Raw genomic sequence first — 7,737 nt, 5'->3', positions numbered from 1 at the left:
GTGGCGGTGGTGGCGGTGGTGGCGGTGGTGGCGGTGGTGGTGGTGGCGGTGGTGGTGGTGGTGGCAGCGGAGTGGTGGTGGTGGCAGGGCTAGTGGTGGTGGTGTTACAAATTTACACAATCAGTCCTTTATGTTACAAATTTACACAATCAGTCCTTGTTTACTAACTGACTTAACTGGGTTATGATTTTTGGACTGAAATGGCACCTTTCCAGAACGTCGGGGAGGAAAATGGCGCATTTTTGAAAAATGGACTGAAATGGCCAAAGTGACCAAACCACAGGGACGAAAATGGCAGTTAACTCTTTTTTTTTTGAAAGGATAACTTTTATTTTTTTGAACGGAACTTTGAGTTCATTTTCCTTACATTTTTTATTATTTATTTCACACAGTCATAATTATCACACCCCTTTTTTAGCATCTCTATTTATATATATATTTCAGCTGAAGCAATACTCTCTCTCTCTCTCTCTCTCATCACCAGACTCCAACCTTCATCGCTTCAAATTTCAGGAACCAAAGCTTCCCTTCACTAATCTCATTTCAATTGCAATTACAGTTTCAAAATTCAATTCATCGGTAAGTTAGATCTCTATTTCTATGTATAACTCATCATTTACTTGTGTCTTAGATGAAGAATTTATCACTTTTTATGTTATTTCAGTTATTTCATTTCGCTATCAGTTGCAAAAGTTGCTCTTGAATTTTGAGAATTTGAAGTAAAATTAAACGATTATAAATATGAAGATTATGATCGAATGATATCGTTTACATAAAGCAGTGAAATAGTGAAAAATTACCAAAATCATAAAAAAAGGTTTATATTTTTTGTATACATATAATTTTTATTGTGACCTAAAAGAGGGTTTTATATAACCGTATAATCTTATCGTGGATAAGTGGTTAATCGATTTATTTATTTTTATGAATATATTTGAAAGAGTTAATTATTGTTTTCGATGTGTGTTTTCAAAAATCACTATTTCAATCCATTAGTTTAAAAATTGCGATTTTTGTCCATGTAATTTCACTTTCGTACCCATTTCAATCCATGTGGTTTCACTTTCGTAACCATTTCAATCCATTATTCTGTTAAGCACAGAGACTGAAATGGTTACGAGGTGGACTGAAATGGGTACGAAAGTGAAACCACAGGGACTGAAATCACAATTTTTAAACTAATAGACTCAAATTTTTGACAAACCACGGGAACAAAAACAGTAATTAACTCTATTTGAAACTTTCGAATATATAAAAAAAGTTCATCAGTCATCTGACGGTAAAGGTTGTATCCTGGCATATTTTAGCAGTATTGTCTTTTTGTTTAGAAATTTAGTATTTAGTATGCTGTCATCTAGTAGATTGTCAACTATTAGTCGACTTTCTTTTAGTAAAATATATCGAATTGACAAAATCAAAGATTTAAATCTAAGTTAAGAGGCAAAATGTCAACTTGAAATAAACTAATATCTTAAGTTTGAAGATTTCAATTATCCAAAATCCTAATTCTTTTTTTTTTTTTTTTTTTTTTGTTTTTTGTGTTTTCAGACATAAAACCTTACCTACGTGATCAAGTGACCATGGAACAGTATTCCCAAGAAATTATGGACGTAAACAACATTGTCAAGGAAAAGAAAACATCTTCGAATGTCGTTGAGTATGAAAATGGCGGTTTTGATTGTAATATATGTCTAGACTCGGTCCAAGAGCCGATGGTGACACTTTGTGGCCATCTCTATTGCTACCCTTGTATATACAAATGGATTCATCAGCAAAACACTTCATTAGATATTCCAAACAAGAATAATCCGCAATGTCCTGTTTGTAAACGTGATATCTCACAAAAGACCTTAATCCCATTATATGGTCGAGGCCAAACTGCAAAATCTCAAATAGAAAAAAAGTGTCTAGATCATCTAGGTATGATCCAACGTAGGCCCCATAGCCCTAGTTGTGGGACCAGGGTCGTACCAACTCAACAAACACAAGGATTTATAACGGTATCAGATGTGATCAACCCAACAAGTCCAACAATGGGAATGTTAGGGGAAATGCTATACGGGAGTCTTTTGGGGAATATACAAGCGTCTTTATATGCGTATCCTAACTCGTATAACTTAGTGCCGGTTAGTACTCGACGTGCACGAAGACATACGATGCAAGCTGATAGGTCTCTTGGTCGCATTTGCTTTTTCTTATTTTGTTGCATGATGATGTGTCTAATATTATTTTGACACCTATAAAGCCCCTCCTACTTCATTCCGTATGTATATTTTGTAAAATAAATAATTAAATAATGGATTACTGAATATTAGTTTTTTCTCATGTTGTTTATAAGGGATGTATAAGGACTAGGTAGATCACAATATACTAGACTTGAGTTGTGATCACTTGGGGCCCCTAAGCAAAGAAGGAATCCATGGCCCTTTTACATAATTATGGGTTCTTGAATTTATATATGAAACTTATATAATACCTAATCAATTTATAAACTAATAAAGAGTAAGAACTTAATCAAGTCTCATCAAACAATCAATTTGGTAAATTTACCTAATCAACTTAGTGAATTTACCTAATCAATAAATTCACCTAATCAATCATTAAGATGAAAGAATTAATTACTGAGGGAGTTAATTACACATATAGTTCTTGTGGTTTATCGAAACCATAGAAACTGAACATGTTAAAAAATAAATTAGTACTCAAATGTGTTATTTTCAATAACCACAAGGACCATCTGTATAATCAACTCTTACTAAGGAGAAACAATCAAATACTAAGAGGAAACAAATTTTCATCATATAGCAAGAATAGAAAATATAAATTAGATGTATATAAAGAATATATATATATATATACATATATATATATATATATATATATATATATTTGAACGGCCAACAAAATTTTATTAATACTAGTAAGACACTAGTCACCAAAATTACAAGATTATGAGAAAACTCATTACACCAAACAGTGCACAAAGCGCCACAACCAACTTACACGAAAACTATACAAAAATCTCAAATCTATTCCAGTCCTCCCAGGTCATTGCCGCCTCTTTCGATCTATTTTTTACCCATAGAAAGCCGAAAAGTTTTGATTTCCTCAAGCACTTTAACCACGTTTGGAGCCTTATTCTTAAACGGTTCTTCATTGCGCATTTTCCATATGCACCAGATAACCATCATGTCGGTGCATATTTCGTACGTCTGCCACTGTGCGAATAATTAGATAGAGCGTGTGTTAAATATTGTACAGAATAGGAGAAAGTTAGACACGGTATTGAAATTGTAAAAGTCCATCCGGACGGATGACCATCCGGACGGAGGGCAATCCGGACGGATGGACATAGTAGGTAGTTGTCTATAAATAGGGACTTGGGGTTCCCATTTGGACAAGCTTTTGGTCCCTGAGGGGAAATGTTGTCCAATTGGTCTCGTAGTGCTGTAACGTTGAATAATCAATAGAGACCAGATTGTAAGTGACTACTCGGTGTCGTATCTATCTTATACTCCTTTCTTAGTCGTAATAAACGCACCGAACACATTGTTTCGGGACCGAGGCTCCGTCAAACTCGCCGGCTCCTGGATTAGCAGTGGTATCAGAGCTACGGTACCGATTTAATCGATCTAACAGTCGGTTAAATCACCCAAAGCTCATCAATTTTAGGTTAAACGGGAGTTTCGACATTAAACAGAGAAAATCATCAAAATAAAGGTCAAGTCACGGATGGATTTTGGAATTGAGGACATCATTTTGTTCGGAATTGATTCGCGCACAATCCTGTGAAATTTCATCATGAAATTCAGACAAATAAAGATTCCGGATCGAAAAAACGGTATTTGGAGTGTTCTTGAGCTGTTAGAGCATATCCGATCGATGACCATCCGATCCATGTCACTATTGGGTGTTTGAATGATCAGTTGGTTTTCACTCGAATGACAATCCGATCGGATGACCGTCCGATCGGATGACCGTCCGATCCACAAACACAAGTTTGTCCCTTATACCGTTCGGACGAATGACCATCCGATCGGACGACCATCTGACAACATGCCATTCGACCAGATGAACAAATGCCTAAAAAAAGGCATTTATTGATCGCAACGACGAGGTGAGTCTCCAGAAAAAAATTGGTGATTGAAAATTTTTTCAGGTTTTTAACGACCAAGCTGGGTTGTTCGGGGACACCGTCTAGGGCTTCAGTGAACATATTTGATGATGCGATCATGGATTGTGAAAATTAGTGGGGTAGTCATGATACTGGTGCATAATTTTTATCATTCAGGGTATCTGACTATTTATGGGCCAAAACGTAATATCCACAACGATGAAAAACTGACGGTTTGAGGAATATTGTAATATTTTCGGCATAGTCGAGTTTTTCACAGATAAAAGAGGACTGAATTGCTTAGTTTGAGGGGGAATTCAGTGATAGAGACGTCCGAATTTGCAAAAATGAGAGGAAATAAAAATTTCAAGTTCATATGTTGAAATTCTGGCATTTTTAAAATTCGTGACACTGCAACAGTATTCGGGTAGTTTCGACTTCAGATTATTAGGGGGAATGTGAATCTGATCTTGGGTGTAAGCTTCCGAGATCAAGTTGACCTTGTAATTTTTATTCCGAGATCAGGGGAATGTGAATCTGATCGTGGGTGTCACGAATTTCAAAAATGCCGGAATTTCAACATATGACCTTGAAATTTTTATTCCCCCTCATTTTTGCAAATTCTGACGTCTCTATCACTAAATTCCCCCTCAAACTGAGCAATTCAGTCCTCTTTTATCTGTGAAAAACTCGACTATGCCGAAAATATTACAATATTCCTCAAAACGTCATTTTTTCATCGTTGCAGATATTACGTTTTGGCCCATAAATAGTCAGATACCCTGAAGGATAAACATTCTGCACCAGTATCATGACTACCCCACTAATTTTCACAATCCGTGATCGCATCATCATATATGTTCACTGAAGCCCCAGACGGTGTCCCCGAACTGTGACAACTGGCACTTTTCCACATATTTCGTACAATGTTAAACAGTAATTTGTGCATTGATGATTGTGCCTAATTTAATTAATGACATGAATGATTTTCTGAATGCTATCATATACATACAAGTGCATTACATGTTGCAAGATTATTTATCATTATTTCATGCAACACAATATGGTTCAATTAGTGCACGAAACAAAGTTAGCACAATTATCATACAAAGTAGAAGTACTGACAGGAGTTCAGTACTCAGGCAGACATGATGTTAAGACACAGAATGAGCCCGAAACCAAGAGTTACACTAGAATAGTGTGTAGGAAAATAGGGATTACAAAACTGCCTTCCGAGTGATAGTCTAAGTGCAGGAAAGTGCCCGAAACACACTAAAACTGCAGAATTCTGCAGAAAACACCAAAATTCAGCAATTTTCAGCTTTTTAACATCAAAATATAATGCAGAATAATTATGGTTTAATAGTCCAGAATACCTTCCCAAGTGTCGGGAATCAAAACTGTCATAAAAGACTACATAAAGCACACTAAACTGCGCAATTTAGCACCTTAACGAACCGGTAGCCAACCGAACAACCGGACACTACCCGAAACACCAAATTTTCACTAGAAGCATTGTTTTATCATTTCCGAGCTAGTTATGGGCACCGAACATCATAACATGTCTTATAAACATATAACACTCATAACACTAAACATAACACTTAGAAACTAACTAGATTTGCTTAACTAGCCATTAAATCACAACTATAACCCCCCCCCCCCCCCCATGCTGATGGTCACAAGTGGGTGGGCCCACTTGTGATTTTCTTACCATTGTTTAATTGATTTGTTGTTCCCTTTTGGAGCATAAGAACCCTTAGATAATAAGATGTTGGAAGAACATGATATAAGGACCATGAAGCTTAACCATTAACACTTAACCACTTCACAACACCTCTTTCTCTCCCCCCTCTTCTTGTTCTAGGCTCACCCATCATCACCATACACATCCATTATCATTCCATATTCAACCATTCTAAGATCCTAAGGTGCTAGGAGCTTAGTTATGAAGTTTGGAAGCATTGAAGCTTGAAGGACCACTCCCTAGAGCTTTTATCCACCTTGTTCATCATCATCTTCAACTTGATTTCTTCACTAACCCTTGCGCTAGTAGTAAGCCTCTTGTAACTTGGTTTTACTTCTAATTTTGGTGGTTAAAAGGTTATGTAATGTGTTAATCTAATGAATCTCAAAGAAACATAAGCATGAACATAAACATAACGCTTCATAACATGTAGAACTAAGTTGATATAGTGTATGCATGATGCTTGATTGTTGCTTTCTTGTGATTATGACGTTGATCATCATAAGAAGCTTGCTAGATTGTGATTAAATACATGATCTAGCAAGTGAGAGGATGAATCTTGTGAAAAATCAAAATGATCATCCTTTATGTGACTATGAACTTGAAAATTGAAGTTGTTTTTGTGTAAGATGATGATGGATACATGTTATGAGACTTGTAAATGGATGATTTCAAAAATGATTTTCTCAAGAAACTAAAGTTACTTGCAAGATTTAACAGATCATGACTTTTTAGGAAACTAACCATATTTTTAGTGTTAAATCAAGACTAGAAGCATGTTGTTAACAAGAAGAGTACAAGAAAAATCATTTTTAGAAAATCTTCAAGTAAGTTGTAAAGAACTAAATCTTACAAGAAGGTGATTTATAAACAAATAACCACATTTCTAAGGGTAACTAAACCTACTAAATAACATACTAAGTTACTACAAGTTTTTACAAAACTTCAAGTTCATGATGTGGTGTAAATTGCATGATTTTGGCTCATGGTAAGTGTTGATTGAATTGTTGTTGATTGGTGATGATTTTAAAAGAAAATGATATGCTTTGAAAGTATGGAAACCTCCATTTTTAAGGGAAACTATGACAAAATTTTTGTACAATTTAAACACTTAGAAAAATATTTTTAAACAAGTGTTTATAAGTCAATTCTAACCAATGATTTTCATATAAAATTTGCCATAATTTTTGTTACAAAAATTACAAATATTGGAGGTTGATTTTTGATAAATAAAAGTGACTAAGTATATATTCAGGAAAATATATTTAGAAGTCACAATTTGTGTGCTACTTGTATATTATGTGTATTAGTTATATTATTTTAGGACTTGAAAATAATATAACTTACCAAAATACCAAGAATTATAATATAAAAGACTACCAAAACTCTAAGAAAATAAATATATGAATTATACCCGAATATTGGACAAACCGAACATGGAATATGGATTACATATTTATTCCGGAATTAAGTTCATGTATATTTTGACAAATAAGTTAAACGGTATTTTGGAAACCAAAGAAACGGAAATTATAATTTTTACAAGTATTAAAAAAATATATCATATTTTTGTCAAGTAGAAAATACATTATTTTTGAGTAGAGAAAAGATATATATATTTTCTTGAATTATTAGAAGGTATATTATTTTTGGAAGAAAATATATATTTTCTTAAACAAATTAAGAATATATTATTTTGGGTGAAAATATAAATTAGATGTATATAAAGAATATATATATATATATATATATATATATATATATATATATATATATATATATATATATGTATATATATATATATACTAGTCACGTACCCGCGCGATGCGGCGGGAGTGGCAATTTACAATAGTATAATTGTTTACCGTTAGTTTAT

General features: G+C 34.1%; 1 long non-coding RNA gene across 1 annotated transcript; it reads left to right on the top strand.

The window, feature by feature from the left end:
- Window positions 1-410: 410 nt before the first annotated feature.
- On the top strand, window positions 411-2,320 carry LOC110923497. The gene is made up of 2 exons (XR_002584119.2): window positions 411-579; window positions 1,549-2,320. It is a non-coding gene; the product is annotated as an uncharacterized LOC110923497 (long non-coding RNA).
- The last annotated feature ends 5,417 nt before the right edge of the window (window positions 2,321-7,737 follow it).

This window comes from Helianthus annuus, chromosome 17 (genome assembly GCF_002127325.2).
Source record: "Helianthus annuus cultivar XRQ/B chromosome 17, HanXRQr2.0-SUNRISE, whole genome shotgun sequence".
Lineage (NCBI taxonomy): Eukaryota > Viridiplantae > Streptophyta > Magnoliopsida > Asterales > Asteraceae > Helianthus > Helianthus annuus.
The sequence above is the reverse complement of the archived record's forward strand: the minus strand, read 5'-3'. Positions and strand labels throughout refer to the sequence as shown.